Here is a 17,412-nt window from a genome sequence, read left to right as displayed (position 1 = left end):
CCTTGGCAGCTGCCTCGGCTTCAGTATTCGTGCGTAATGTTGATGGTGCAAATAGGCGTCCACTGCGAGTGAAGCCACCAACCCCTCCAACATTGTCTACAGCGGAGCTACCAATGTCAATGTCTTCTTCGTTAACTTTCTGCCCCTGGCAGTAGATATCAGCCCCATAGTGCCACGGGATAGCACTGTCTTTCTCATACGGAACGGGTCCTGGTATTGTGATGGTGATCGGACCAACCAAAGTCGGTTGAGGGCTGTCAGAGTAAATTGCAACTGGTGCTGAACTTTTGATGTTCACCGCTGTTGGTTCTGTACTTTCTGGGAAATATATTGTTGTCGGAGCGAGTCTCTCGGGAACATATATTTCTTCAGGAGTGAAATAAAACGTCACCGTCGATACATCATTCTTCACTGGACGGGCCTGATCGAACTGAAGACAACCTTCATCTATCAGCTGCTGAATACCCCTTCTCAAACTGTCACATCCATTTTCGGCAGCTTGACAATTTCTGCATTCTTCCCCACAGCCCGGGAAAATCTGTCCTTTCAGAAGTCGGTCTTTAACCACCGATAGCGAAGTCTTCACCTTAGTCACATCAGAAACCAAATTCAAAGTTTCCCCACTATCAACAGCATTAATCCTCTGCCCGCCGTGAGCCGGCATCGGGTTCTGGATAACATTAGGCACCGGAGCAAAATTGATAGCCTGGGCATCTCTCAAATCTTGTACCTTTAACTGGAGAGCCTTGCAATTATCTGTAGTATGGCCAGGTGCATTGGAGTGAAAAGCGCATCTGGCGTTGACATCATAACCTCTAGGCAAATTATTGGGATCGATTGGTGGGGCCAGAGTTCTCAATGTAACTAGATTCATGTCAATCATCTTGGGAAGTAATACTGAATAAGGCATTGGGATTGGCTCGATGACCCGGTCCGTCTGCCTTGGACGTTGTTGATAGTGTCTCTGCTGACCCGGATTACCTCCTTGTTGTTGATTGTTGTACCTGGGTTGTTGTTGCGGATGATATTGCGGTTGAGAAACAGGTGTTGGAATAGTGACTGCGGCCACTTGATCTTGATAATAATTAGGGCGTCCTTTACTCCTGCCTCTGCCGGCATACACAACGCTTGCCTCGCCTTCTTTTCTTCGCTGACCGTTACCAGCAAACGGTCTCTTGGGACCTGATGGGTTGGAAACACTATTGTCTTGAATTCGGCCGATCTTCAACAGACTCTCGATTCTTTCTCCAGCAATTACTATCTCTGCAAAGCTGATTGACGGGCAAGCAGCCAATCTCTCAATATAATTGCCTTGAAGAGTGTTCATGAACATGTCCGCCATCTCCCTTTCAGACATAGGGGGTTGGACGGACGCAGCAATCTGTCTCCAACGCTGAGCATATTCTCTAAAGGTCTCCTTGGCAGTCTGGGACATACCTTGCAACAAGGTCCGATTTGGAGTCATGTCCAAGTTGTATTGATATTGCTTGACAAAAGCCTCTACCAAGTCTTTCCAGCTCTTGATGGTAGTACGAGACAAATGAGAATACCATTCACGAGAAGCTCCAGTTAGACTGTCTTCAAAATAGTACATCCACAGCTTTTCATCTTCCGTGTGAGCTCCCAACCTTCCCAGATAAGATTGGAGATGAGTGCGTGGGCAAGAAGCCCCGTTGTATTTCTCAAAAGTAGGGGGTTTGAACTTGTGAGGAATCCTTACTCCCTGAACCAGACCAAGATTTGTGACATCAAAGCCTAAGGAATTTTGAGACTCCAAAGATTTGAGCTTCTCAGCAAGCTCATCCATACGGCGAGTGGTCTCGAGGGCCTCGTCGTGCAAAGAAAATTGATCATACTGATAATCTTCAGTAACGGGGCGTCCGTTAATCCGAATTCCTTGATTCACATTGTACCTTCCACCAATACCATTTCCAACATTCCCTGTGTTGCCAACATTACCCGGGTTTCCATCAGCATTTGCGTTACCCGCGTTACCAGTGTTCACAGGGTTATCAGCGTTCCCAGGGTTACCAGGGTTTCCCTCAGCATTTGGTATCTCCACCTCCGGATCAGGCCTCGGTTGCCCAACCAATTCCCTCAGCTTTTCTTGACCTGCTGCCATACCAGTCATCAATGTCATGAACTGATCCATCCTTTCACGCATATCAGCCAGCTCTTTCTGTACTTGGTCCATCGCTAGTCGTGGACGGTTTTCCTTTGTCGGGTATCTGTGAACTCGCTTGGGACCAATAACTGCCTGATACAGGGAACAAATATTAGACACTGCGGTGACACCTGCAAAACAGACAAGGGTTAATATGCATGGTATGCGATGCACTGCTTGTTCAGTTTTAAGGCACCCCCGTTTTGAAAGGGAATACCCTGCAAATGAATAAGCCTGAGATGTTGGATGCAAATATGCAGATGATGTTATGCAATGCAAAGGCATATCAATCAGAATTGATGGATCCGCTTGAACATCTGTCAGGTTGCACTTCCTGGAGAGAAATTCACTGAGGAATATAATACAAGACCAAAACTCTGCTCCAGAAAACCGGGTTGGTTGGAGGTTAAGGTTTCCTGAATTTAGCCCACCCCTCACTGGTAGGTTCTAAGAACAGAAGTTTGTCAGCTTCAGCCCTTCAGTCGCGAATAATACGTTTACCACTGAAGGTTTGGCATTATTACGGGATAAAAGACCTCCGCTGACTCCCCTCAACAGAACATCCTAAAGCAAGTTCCCAGTCTCGGGGTCCTCGGATTGATCAGCGAGAATGCGCCCACCAGAGCTAACATAATCACGTCTCGAAGGAGAGGCCTCGACTGAGTTCTCGGGAAATGGTCACCAGAGTCGACGATTTCTAAAGGAACACCATGTCGTTACGGAACATCCGTATGACATAATATATCCAAAAGAAACCTCGTCTGGGTGTGGTTCTTCACGAACGACTTAACGTAGCAACATGCCACGCAAGCCTCATGATCATCCACTCTAAAACCTGTGTGTACACTCAAGCCTAGGTAATGGGCTTATCTCTCATAGAACATCCCATCCCAACAAACAAACAAACAGATCTAATAGATACAACAGATGCATGCAAACAGGTAAGCAAATAAATGTACAAAAGCATGAACACCCAATAAACAAGAAATCACACAAGCTAGGAGGGACTCGCTTAGGGAAGATGGACCAGCAAGAGGTCAACTTCTTAGTCCCCAGCAGAGTCGCCAGCTGTCGCAACCTGAAAAATACAGTGCGCAAAAAAAACAACCGGCGAAAGAAAAAGACAGAAGAGTCGCCACCGTGCGTTATTCATCCCAAAGGAGGGAAAGGAAACGCTCGAAGTAAACCTGAAAAAGGAAAGGACAAGACGGGGTCTCGCAACCAAATCTTGGGTTCGGGAGTCGGTTATGCGAAGGGAAGGTATTAGCACCCCTACGCATCCGTAGTACTCTACGGGATCCACTTTTGTAGTTCTTGTCTAAAGGGTGTGGGTTTATCTAATGTACTATTTACTAAAAAAAAGGGTTAAATGAAAATGACTCGCGCGGATGTCGCATCCACTGCATACGTATCTCATCTGAATATGAAAATCAGAGTCTTCGTAGCTCGGCTGACCTATGGGTTGGGGGGATGTGTGCTCGCCAAGACATCGCGTCTTATGCCTACGTATCTCATCTGGCCTGAGAATCAGAGCAAAACGTAGTTCGGCTAACTACGGGGTTATGGATTGGGTTTTGGACGAACGACGTCACTACGCAATCTACCGGATGCTCGACCTTTGGAGACTTACTCGCATGTAGTAGAAGGAGTTAACGTGTTGCTTTGGGTTTTAGGGTTTGGGATGCTCAAGGGCAAAAAGGCAGTCCTTGACGGAGGAACCGCGCTACCTGTAGGGATACGAACACATACAAAACAAACATGTATAAAGTAAATGTGCCAACAAGGGGCTCAGAAGTAAATAAACAAAAGAAAACAAATGCCTCCTATCGAGGTCTTCCAGCTAAGAAAGCGATAAAATGCGGAAAAGAGGTAAAAGTACCACACGGATGAAGATCCGAAGTAACAACAATTAAAGGAGTAAGAAACCCAGGGATCTCCCAAGCTAATGCCATCAAAGAAAGTGGGTCAGTACAGGTAATCGGAATGAACCTCCAGGGGTTATCCCACAAATAAAGTGGGAAACCACGCAAGTTATCCCTGCAAAAGTCATGTGAGCCCTCACAAAAACTCAACAAAAGGGTTAGTGAAACACCATAAGCATTTTTTTCATGGATAACAGTATGGTTTCAGAAACCTCAAACCCTGTGGCATACACTTCAGAAATCATGTGATTAAACATTCAAGGCATAGGTTTCACCCATTCATAATACATCACACATTTAGAACATCCAAATTGAAGGTGTAGAATAATGGGAATAGGGCAAACCTGATTGGAGAGCTTGATTGAAATTGAGTTGCACCCGTGAGGCCCTTCAGGGTTTGGAGGCTGCTCTGAGTTCTCTGTCAGGTTTCTCTTCAGGTTTTGTCCAGGGTTTTGTTCCAAGGAAACCTCAGAGTATTTTGCTTCTCTTCCTTTTTCTCAAGTGAAGCCTTGGTATTTATAGACTGAATTTCATGGTTTTGTGGGCTCAAATGAGAGAGACCCAAGTCCAAAATTTTTTATTATATTTTATTTATTTTTTTATTATTATTTTTATTTATTTATTTTTTTTGTAAAAAATTATTATTATTATTTTTTTTTTTCGTTTTTTTTTTCGGATCTAATTCTGATTGACATGATGAAATGCAATATGAAATGCTAAATGAATGCATGAATGAGGAGGGCAAATTTTGGGGTGTTACATCACCCGTTTACAACTCTTCACTTAATCCCTACCCAATGCAATTTCAATCTTACTCTAAGATCAGAGTTCCTACTCACTCCCCCTCAATCACCTCAGTGATTACTACCTTTAATCAATATTAAAGACACTTTTGAAGTCACACTTCAAACAACTCTTGATTGTGCTTAACAACTTTAATCAAGATACACAGCACTCACGCTTAAAAGCTTTAAGCGACACAACACTTACAACTCAATGAACACCCTATGTCAAAGCAATCATCTACGTGATAATGGCTTGGCTTACAAGATATGTCTAATACAAGACTCACAAAAATACAACAGTGAAGTATGATGGACACACTAAATCTTCACGCCTCAAAATCCCCAGTTCTAAATGAAGGAACTACTTCCTTTTATATTGCAGTACTTGGGCCTTTGCACTTGTATTCTCCTGAATTTAAGGTCACGCGAGTTCCCCTAAATTCCACATCTAGGTTAATAACAAATAGGCTATTTGTTAGGTTCATTAAATGTAGCTTGGTTGTTGATTTCCTGGATTTTCTCTCAGCAGTTGAATCCCTGAAGAATAGTCTGAGAACAAGCTGAAACAGAAAACTGAACAACCTACAATATAGCATATGCTGTCAGGAATGAATGTCACGACATTCAGCTTGACATCAAGGATCATATGCTAAGTCTGTTTTTCCAGAAAACAGACTGTACAATTTTGCTGACTTGTATATGACCAAAATGACCATACTACAGTAACAACTTACATTAATAAATGTCAGAGTATCCAATTTGACATTTACACATTTGGCCTTAAGTCAGTTCTGTTATCCTCTTGAAGAACAGACTAAGAAACATGCTGAAGTATAGCAGAACACCACTCTGTCTATTATTCAGTATATGCTGTCAATGATGAATGTCATAACATCCAGTTTGACATTCAGACAGTAGGCCTTATGCCAGGTCTGGTATTTCCTTGATAACCAGACTGGAAATAAATACTAAGTTCTAACAGAACACCAGTTGTTCTATTCCTTAGTATCTGCTGACAGGGATGAATGTCACAACGTCCAGTTTGACATTTAATAAATCCTGTATTAGCTAATCCTGTAGTACCTACTCAAGTGTGTCATGACATCAGTCAAGACATCAGAGTGCAGTTAGATATTCTAACCTACAGTGCAGTCACACATACACACCATGTCATGACATCAGTCAAGACATTAGAATCCAGCTAGTGTTTTACCATCTAATGCAGCCAATTAAACACCTACAAACTCCCCCTTTGGCAAATTTTTGGCTAAAACACTTTGATCCCCATAACAGAGTTCATAGCAGCGGAATCACTCATCTAGCAGGAAATAGACCTAGCTAATACACTCATAGTGGCAGCACACTCACACACATGGAAGTTAAATAAAACTTCACATAACAGCACACATACAGAAGTTAAATAAAAACTTCTAATTGCAGCACAACTTCTAATTGCAGCACACATACAGAGGTACAGAAGTTAAATAAAAACTTCAACACACATCAGCTGTAGGGGAGTGAAGTTTCGAATCTGTCATGAAAGTCTGTTGTAACAGACCAATCTGTTGTCTGGGGTATCACCCTGTTACTCCCCCTTTTTGTCAAAAATGTTGCCAAAGCTAACAACATAAACAGAAAAAAATGACAGAATTACAGACTTGGTTTTACTTCACAGTTTCAACCAAGTTAGCACCCACTTGATCTTGCTTCACAGCTTTGATCAAGTAATCACCCACTTTTGCTTTACTGTAGGTACAACCATATCAGATGCCATGACTTTGTTTCTGACATCCAGAACCACTCCTGCATGAACAGCATCCTTGAATTCCTGCAGGTGCATAGGCCTTCTCACGTTAGGATGTCTCCTTACCCTCTTGTTGCCACACTTGTTGCAAGTGGCATAGCTATGATCTGTTGACCAATCAGAGCATAGATCCAATTGTTTAATAGGCAGAGATATTAAACTATACATCCCAAACATCAGTGGTTGCTATAAGTTCTCAGAGAGACATATTCCCAGTTTGCCCCTTAAGTTTTCAAACTGAGTAGCATCCAGAGCCTTTGTAAATATGTCAGCCAATTGAAGTTCCGTGGCTACATGTTTCAAGGTGATCACCTTGTCTTCCACCAGATCTCTGATGAAGTGATGTCTAATGTCAATATGCTTGGTCCTGCTGTGTTGGATGGGATTCTTGGAAATATTGATGGCACTGAGATTATCACAGAACAATGTCATGACATTTTGAGTGACATTGTACTCAGTGAGCATCTGTTTCATCCAAGCCAGTTGGGAACAACTGCTTCCAGCAGCTATGTATTCAGCCTCTACAGTGGACAGAGATACACAATTCTGCTTCTTGCTGAACCAAGATATGAGATTGTCTCCCAAGAAGAAACATCCTCCTGATGTGCTTTTTCTGTCATCAGCACTCCCAGCCCAGTCAGCATCACAGTACCCAGATAGGACAGGCTCAGACCCATGTGAGTACAGCATCCCATAGTCACAAGTCCCATTGATGTACTTGAGAATCCTTTTGACTTGATTCAAGTGGCTCACTTTAGGCTCTGCTTGGTATCTAGCACACACTCCAACTGCATAAGAAATGTCAGGTCTACTTGCAGTTAGGTATAGTAGACTGCCTATCATGCTTCTATACAAGCATTGATCAACACTAGGCCCTCCATCATCTTTGGTTAACTTCAGATGAGTAGGAGCAGGAGTCCTCTTGTGCCTAGCATTATCCATACCAAACTTCTTAACTATGTTTTTGGCATACTTGCTTTGGGAGAGAAACATAGAGTCCTCCATTTGGTTGACTTGCATTCCAAGAAAGTAGGTTAGTTCCCCAACCAGACTCATTTCAAACTCAGATTGCATTTGTTGAACAAAATGTGTTACCATTTGTTCTGACATACCACCAAAGACTATATCATCCACATAGATTTGAGCAATCATGATTTTGCCGTCTTCATCCTTCACAAACAAGGTTTTATCTATTCCACCTTTTCTGTATCCATTTGAGGTCAGAAATTCAGTCAACCTTTCATACCATGCTCTAGGTGCTTGCTTCAACCCATACAAGGCTTTCCTCAACTTGTATACATGCTTAGGTTGGTTAGGATCACAAAACCCTTTAGGTTGTTCCACATAGACTTCTTCATTCAAGTAGCCATTCAAGAATGCATTCTTCACATCCATTTGGAACAGTTTAAACTTCAGAATGCATGTTATACCTAACAGCAATCTGATGGACTCAAGCCTAGCCACAGGAGCAAACGTCTCATCAAAATCAACCCCTTCAACTTGAGTGTAACCTTGAGCTACTAGTCTTGCTTTATTCCTAGTAATTACTCCTTTCTCATCAGACTTGTTTTTGTAGATCCACTTGGTACCAATGATGTTGGTCCCTTCAGGTCTTGGAACTAGCTCCCATACTTCATTCCTTTTGAACTGCTCAAGTTCCTCTTGCATGACATTGATCCAGTATTCGTCAGTCAGGGCTTCTTTCACATTCTTGGGTTCAACCTTGGAAACAAAACAGGAATTTGAGCTTATTCCCCTTGACCTGGTAGTCACACCACTATTGGGATCCCCTATGATAAGATCCTTCGGGTGGTCTTTCTGAATTCTGATAGATGGCATTTTGGTGGTTGCATCTACTTCACATTCAGGAGCAGGTTCCTGTACTTCATCAGACTTGACTGGAATGTCTATTGAACTGTCAGGGAATGTTGCAACATCCTCTATGACATCGATTCCTTCCTCTTTATCATCCACAATGACATTTATGGATTCCATCAGAACATTGGTCCTGTAGTTGAACACTCTGTACGCCCTGCTGTTAGTGGAATATCCTAGAAATATACCTTCATCACTTTTGGGATCCAGTTTCCTTCTCTGTTCACGATCTGTGAGAATGTAGCATTTACTTCCAAAGATATGAAAGTACTTCACAGTGGGTTTTCTGCCTTTCCATATTTCATACAGAGTGGAGGAGGTTCCTTTTCTCAAGGTGACTCTGTTGTGAACATAGCATGCGGTATTCATAGCTTCAGCCCAAAAGTGCATAGGGAGCTTCTTTGCATGAATCATAGCTCTGGCAGATTCTTGGATAGTTCTATTTTTCCTTTCAACTATCCCATTCTGCTGGGGAGTTATAGGGGAAGAGAATTCATGACTAATTCCTTCAGACGAGCAAAACTCATCAAACTTAGAATTCTTGAATTCCGTACCATGATCACTCCTAATTCGGACAACACAGCTGCCCTTTTCCCTTTGGAGTCTGATGCACAGGTCTTTGAAGACATCAAATGTATCTGACTTCTCTCTGATGAAACTTATCCACGTGTATCTGGAATGGTCATCAACCACCACGTATGCATATCTCTTCCCCCCCAGACTTTCAACCTGCATAGGTCCCATTAAGTCCATGTGCAGCAGTTCCAGAACTCTGGAAGTAGTAGGATATCCCAGCTTCGGATGTGACATCTTGGTTTGCTTGCCCACCTGGCATTCTCCACAGACTCTTCCTTCATCAATAAGCAGCTTTGGAATTCCTCTGACTGCTTCCTTGGATATGATCTTCTTCATTCCCCGTAAGTGGAGATGTCCAAGGCGTCTATGCCACAACTTCACCTCCTGTTCTTCCTTGATTGAAGAGCATATTATGGAGAAGTTTGAGACTTTAGGTTCCCACAGATAGCAGTTATCTTTGGACCTAGATCCTCTCATAACTTCCTGATTGTCACCATTCGTCACAATACATAGCTCCTTAGTAAACTGAACATAGAACCCTTGATCACACAGCTGGTTTATGCTGATGAGGTTTGCAGTTAGTCCTTTTACTAACAACACATTATCCAGTTTTGGAACTCGAGAGCAGTCCAACTTACCCACACCTTTTATTTTTCCTTTAGCACCATCACCAAAGGTCACATAGCTGGTAGTGTGAGGTTGGATATCTGCCAATAAATTTTCCATACCAGTCATATGTCTTGAGCATCCACTGTCAAAGTACCAGTCTTCTTTGGTAGAAGCTCTTAGAGCTGTGTGGGCTAACCTAGCATACCATTGTCGCTTCTTGCTGGATACATGGTGCCTAAATGTCTTATGCTTAGGTCTGACATGAGGGACTTGGTTCGGGTAACCATGAAGCCTGTAGCAGAAGGCTTTTATATGCCCAAGCCTACCACAGTGGTGACATTTCCATTTCTGGAATTTCCTCTTCTGATGATTAGTCATCCTGGTTCCCCGATGTTGAGACATTGGATGTGACTTCCCTTTGGATTTCTGAACTTTAGCCTTTGGGCGTTTGCGTTCAGTTGAGGATCTTTTCCCAAAGCCTAAACCAGATGTGGTTCCAGACTTCTGTCCTACCTTTAGGATCTCTTCCAAGGTGTCAGTTCCTTTATTCATCATTCTGATGGATTTAGTCATCTGATTCAGCTTGGAGGTCAGCAGGGTTATCTCACCATTTAGATCCTCTATGGTCGTCAGATGCTTCAGTCTCTCATCTTCCAGCTCCTTTATGAGTTTCTTCTGCTTTTCTCCTTGTACACGTACTTCTGTACTGGTGACACACAGCTTCTTATAAGCTGCAGCAAGTTCATCAAAGGTTAGTTCATCTACACTTGAGTCATCATCAGTGGCACAAACACTGGTTAGTGCAGTGACGTGTTTAGCAGATTCTCCTTCAGATTCACTTTCAGAATCTCCTTCAGACCATGTGATAGCTAGCCCCTTATTTTGCATTTTGAGGTAAGTAGGGCATTCAGCTCTGACGTGTCCATACCCTTCACAACCATGACACTGGATTCCCTTGCCGTGGTTGAACTTCTCTTCAGAGGTTGGTCTTTTCTTAATGTCATACGGGATGTTCTTGACATTAGGTCTACCTCTTTGATCAATCTTCTTCACGAACTTGTTGAACTGTCTCCCAAGCATGGCTAAGGCTTCTGATATGCTTTCATCACCTCCAGTGTATCCTGCTTCTGACTCCTCTTCAGCATTAGATACAAAAGCTACACTTTTGTTCTTCTTTTCAGCATTCTCACACAAGCCCATTTCAAAGGTTTGGAGAGAACCAATTAGCTCATCCACCTTCATATTGCAGATGTCCTGCGCCTCCTCTATGGCTGTGACCTTCATAGCAAATCTCTTAGGCAAGGACCTGAGAATCTTTCTTACAAGTTTCTCTTCAGCCATTTTCTCACCTAGTCCACCAGAGGTGTTTGCAATCTCAAGAATATTCATGTGAAAGTCATGAATAGTCTCATCTTCTTTCATCCTCAGATTTTCAAACTTGGTGGTCAGCATCTGAAGTTTGGACATCTTCACCTTGGAAGTACCTTCATGGGTTACCTTGAGGGTATCCCAAACTTCCTTAGCTAGTTCACAGTGGTGCACCAGCCTGAAGATGTTCTTACTGATTCCATTGAACAATGCATTCAAGGCCTTGGAATTTCCAAGAGCTAATGCCTCTTGCTCCTTGTCCCACTCTTCTTCAGGAATCTGCACACTGACTCCATCTTCATCTGTCTTTGTTGGATGTTCCCATCCTTTATTGACAGCTCTCCAGACTTTACTATCTAGAGACCTTAAGAAGGCTATCATACGAGGCTTCCAGTCATCATAGTTAGAGCCATCCAACATGGGTGGTCTATTTGAGTGTCCTATATCCTTGTCCATGGTACTAGAAAGTAACTTCCCTAGATTTCACCCAGAAATTAACAGGCAGGGTGCCTGCTCTGATACCAATTGAAATTCTAGTTATCAGACTTCAGATGTCACACGGGTTGTTATGACATCCAATCCTGCGCAGACAAGAATTATGCAGAACTTAAAAGTAAGTGCAGTAAATAACACAAGTAATTGTTTACCCAGTTCAGTCCAACATGACCTACATCTGGGGGCTACCAAGCCAGGGAGGAAATCCACTATCAGTAGTATTAATTCAAAGCTAAACTCACCCGTTTACAACTCTTCACTTAATCCCTACCCAATGCAATTTCAATCTTACTCTAAGATCAGAGTTCCTACTCACTCCCCCTCAATCACCTCAGTGATTACTACCTTTAATCAATATTAAAGACACTTTTGAAGTCACACTTCAAACAACTCTTGATTGTGCTTAACAGCTTTAATCAAGATACACAACACTCACGCTTAAAAGCTTTGAGCGACACAACACTTACAACTCAATGAACACCCTATGCCAAAGCAATCATCTACGTGATAATGGCTTGGCTTACAAGATATGTCTAATACAAGACTCACAAAAATACAACAGTGAAGTATGATGGACACACTAAATCTTCACGCCTCAAAATCCCCAGTTCTGAATGAAGGAACTACTTCCTTTTATATTGCAGTACTTGGGCCTTTGCACTTGTATTCTCTTGAATTTAAGGTCACGCGAGTTCCCCTAAATTCCATATCTAGGTTACTAACAAATAGGTTATTTGTTAGGTTCATTAAATGTAGCTTGCTTGTTGATTTCCTGGATTTTCTCTCAGCAGTGGAATCCCTGAAGAATAGCCTGAGAACAAGCTGAAACAGAAAACTGAACAACCTACAATATAGCATATGCTGTCAGGAATGAATGTCACGACATTCAGCTTGACATCAAGGATCATATGCTAAGTCTGTTTTTCCAGAAAACAGACTGTACAATTTTGTTGACCTGTATATGACCAAAATGACCATACTACAGTAACAACTTACATTAATAAATGTCAAAGTATCCAATTTGACATTTACACATTTGGCCTTAAGTCAGTTCTGTTATCCTCTTGAAGAACAGACTAAGAAACATGCTGAAGTATAGCAGAACACCACTCTGTCTATTGTTCAGTATATGCTGTCAATGATGAATGTCATAACATCCAGTTTGACATTCAGACAGTAGGCCTTATGCCATGTCTGGTATTTCCTTGATAACCAGACTGGAAATAAATACTAAGTTCTAACAGAACACCAGCTGTTCTATTCCTTAGTATCTGCTGACAGGGATGAATGTCACAACGTCCAGTTTGACATTCAATAAATCCTGTATTAGCTAATCCTGCAGTACCTACTCAAGTGTGTCATGACATCAGTCAAGACATCAGAGTGCAGTTAGATATTCTAACCTACAGTGCAGTCACACATACACACCATGTCATGACATCAGTCAAGACATTAGAATCCAGCTAGTGTTTTACCATCTAATGCAGCCAATTAAACACCTACAATAATCTTGTACTTCTGACAAGTTAATGTTGTTGCAAGCACAAGTATATTGTTCATCAAGTTATTCTGGCATTGAGGTGATATTATTCCTTTACCCTTCTCTCTCTCTCACAACCTTCATGGCTAAATAGTTATATTACATGATAATATTGTATATATATGACTTGTTTCGCATACCATATCTGTTTGGTTGTTTATTGTTGTGTGGGTTTCTATTTATGCATCAAACATGTGAGCATATGTGCATAACAGTGAAAAACTGCAAAATTTGCCTGTATGAGTCGACCATAACAGGGCAATGGTCGACGCACACCTTAAAAATTTTCTTTTTTCACAAAATTCAAACAGTATGCGTCGACGCATGCAGAGGGTATGGTCGACACATCGCACGAAAAATCAGTTTTTCTCTGCAGAAAACGTTCAAACTTCCCATGCATTTGCATTTCAAATTCTCATTAAGTGTGCATTTAACCCACTACATTGTGAGTTGCATCTACCTAGTGCCTATTGTCTCTTGGTCTCTCCTCTTCCCAAAACCCTAAATCTTCATCTATAAAAAGGGCAAACCTCCCTCTTGCAAATCACTCTCAAAATCTTACACTAACCTTCACTCTCTACTTTCACAAAAAGCTTCAGAATCATTACCCATGGCTTCCTCATCCCGCAGACCTACCGGTAAGAGATCAAGGGAATCATCCTCTGCCTCCTTACCCATTACCGTTGTATCATTAGTTCCACCGGCTCTCGTCGACACCTTCAACAAAGACATTGGTAAAAGAGGAGTTGTGAGGCAACATGCATTCTACAAATTCACAGCAGAACGCATGCATCTCGTAGAAATCCTGAATCTGCTACAGTATCAAGGTATTGTTAAATTCCTGGAATGCAATGCCAAATATAGTGAAAACCTGGTCCGTGTGTTCTACACTTGCCTTCATGACAAATTTCGTGGTCAAAAGTTTCACTCCAGTATCGGCACAAGAAAGGTATCTTTTAAGTCTGTTGTTTGGAATAAGTATTTTGATCTGTCATTGGCTGCTGATGAAAATCCTCTTGCTGAGGTAACTGATTCTCACACAATAGAAGGATATGAGTTTAAGAGCGCTTTGAACGCTATGCTGAAACGACCCTACCCAGACCACATTGTGAACAGTGATGCGCTCCCACGAACTGTCATTGCCGGTAAGCTGAAAACAGGTGAGCGCATTCTCCAGTGGATTGTATCATGCATCCTGCGGCCTAAGAAGGGTGGCCTTTCCCGAGTTGAACAGGCTGAGGTTCATCTCATATATATCCTGAAAAATCAGCGCAAAATAAACTGGCCCTACTACATTGCTAGTAGGATGTTCAGTTTACGAGACTCTGGACGAGGAACGGCTCTTGCTTATGGATCTTTTATTCAAGAGGTTCTTACTGCAGCCGACGTTGATTATCCGTCCTTTCCGTATACCTCCATTTCCTCAGATAAAGAATTCAGCCTAAAAACTTTGTCTATGATGGGATACTTTTGGTGTGATGAGCGGAGAACATACAAATTTGTTCGCAGAGGGTATGTTCCTACGACTGTTGAAGAAAGTGATGAAAATGATGAAAGTGAAGAAGAAGACCAAGAGGAAAACGAAGAAGAAGGAGCAGGACAGGCATTTGAGCAGCATGATAGTCCTCCACAAGCAGACACACACGACTACACAAACACCGCTTGGGTTCAAAATACCCATTCGAATGAAGAAGATGCCCCCAACCGTGGTGGCTGGGGTGAATGGCAACATATGGGCTGGTCAACACAACGCCAATTCTATCAGCCGTATCAATATGGTGCTGAAGAATCTCCACAGTCTCCTCCGCAGCAAGATAATTATTCTGAACTTTTAGCTATGATGCGAGATATGCAGTTGGCTCAACAATCATTCATACAAACTCAGGATGAGCGCTATGCTCATATAAGCAGCCAACTTCAAGCACAAAATGAGAGGCTCGATAACCTCTCTACCAACATGAATGAACGATATGCAGCATTCACCGAAACATTTGAACGACAGGAGCGGTCCGTCGATGTGGGTCTCAAGTATCTAGGTGGTGTTGCTGACCAAATATCTTCTCTGGAAGATCCTTACAGAAACCCGGATATCTGTTACCATCGAGGACGAGACCATTAGGGCATAAAACTGCATGTGCATCTGTACTTTTGTTGTTTGACTGAACTTATTATCTGTTATACGTGTTTGTTAATCTAGTTTAATGTTATCTCCTTTTCAATCTGTTCAGTAATAATATTTGGTGTGGTATTGTTATATGATTCGCTATCTCCTGTTGAATACAATGTTATGTTGAATAATAGTTCTCTTTCTCTTTTTGATGTTGTCAAAGGGGGAGAAGAGCATGTACCAAAGTCAAGCCAAGATATTCACAACAATTAACAGTTTGTTTTGCAGTCAGCCTTAGATTACAAAAGAAAGGGGGAGTGTGTGTAAATATTGCATGTTGCTTCTCTTTGGTTTCACACAGGTTGTCATCATCAAAAAGGGGGAGTATGTAAGGGCAAACTGTCATACAACATACGATCATAGGTTTCGATGATGACAAATGACCACCATGGATGAATCGGCATTGTCGATTCCACCTCTACAAAACAAATGCAACATATCACCTATCATATCCTTTTCTATGCTCATCTAAACTGTTATATTTCATACAACATATATGGATAAAATATGGTCATAACAAAATGCATGAAAACCACAAAAATCTGAATTTTTGCAGATTTGCAGGGTTTGAGTCGACCGTAGGGTCGGCGCATAACTCAGTGCATTTCTTCACGGGTCAACGCACAAAATGCTTGGGTCGACCGCAGGGGTCAGCGCATGAACCACGGGTCAGCGCACAAAATGCTTGAGTCGACCGCAGGGGTCAGCGCATGAACCAAGGGTCAGTGCACGCCGACCTATGGTCGACGCATACTGTTGTGTTTTTCAAATTGTCCAAACTGCAGGCTATGCGTCGACGCATAGACCTGCTATGGTCGACCGTTCGTGCGCAAATTCAGTTTTTAAGCAATTCCCTCTATGTTTGAAAAGCTGTTAAGTGGATTGGTTAGTTTGTTACTATAAATAGAATTTTAGTTATTTGTATCAACTAACATTTGACAAATTGATTCAAGTGTACAAAGAACAAGAAAAAGTGAAATAGGTGTCCAAGATTCATCATCTTCATCTTCAACATCTCACAACACATCAATTACACACAACCATTTTTGAAGTGCTTTGTGATTGGTTAAAGATGATAACGTTCGAAGCCGAGATTGGGGAATCCGGTTCGGGTTGAAGCTTGCGACAGGTTTTTTCTTGAATAAAACCTTTAGGGTTTTGTCCTCCAAGACTGGTTTGATTTTGGGGGGTTTTGGACGAATTCTTCATCAATTTTCAGCTGAGCGAAGGTGATTGAGAAGAGGAAGTCTTCATCAATCTAGTAGCGGATTCAGTGATATTGAAGGGAAGATTTCGGGTTCGATTTGTTGTAGTTGAGATCAGTCGGGCCGAGGGTTTGAAGAACTGAGGGTTATTCAACAAAGGGGCTGGAATCGGAGGTCTATCAACAACAATCGAAGGACTTGATTCACCTTGAATCAAGGAACAAGGAGTGGAAGCAACATTTAACGTCTTGAGAATTCTGTTGTATATTTGCTTTGCAATCCTTGTATAAATTGTTATACTCAACAGGTGATATCTATTAAAGCAATCTCAATTCTAGTTTTAGAATTGAGGGCAGACGTACCCCGAAGCGAGGACGACGGGGGAACTGCCTCATCAAATCTTTGTCTTCTCTATTTTTCAGCATATTTGTTTTTGGCTTAAAAATAAGTGATTTTTGTATAAGCACTTTTATCAAACCTTGATATTAATTGAGTAAGAAGTTAAAACTCTGTTTCTGAATCCAAAGTACAATAATATATTGTACTAGACTAACTGGAATCACTTACTCAACATAAATATCACTTGGAGTGTTTTTGCACACCAAGTGTTTGATAATTTGCCTAAACCAAAATTATCTTAGTTGTGTATCTAGTTTGGTTTGCTCTTTGAATCATTGGAACTAGGAATCCTAGCAAGTGAAATAAATCATTGATAGTGTGACTAGTGTAGTGATTCTTATTCTACATTATCACTAATCCATAGGCTAGACGCATATCCGGTTTTCCAATAACAGTTCGTTTTAGACTATATTTTCCTCGGCCGCTTCCGCACTTAAAACAAATTTTCAAAACCAATTTTTAATTGGTAGCGCCGACTCAAATTTTAATTGGGATCTATTCAA

Source organism: Lathyrus oleraceus, chromosome 6, assembly GCF_024323335.1.
Source record: "Lathyrus oleraceus cultivar Zhongwan6 chromosome 6, CAAS_Psat_ZW6_1.0, whole genome shotgun sequence".
In the NCBI taxonomy this organism is placed as follows: domain Eukaryota; kingdom Viridiplantae; phylum Streptophyta; class Magnoliopsida; order Fabales; family Fabaceae; genus Lathyrus; species Lathyrus oleraceus.
The sequence above is the reverse complement of the archived record's forward strand: the minus strand, read 5'-3'. Positions refer to the sequence as shown.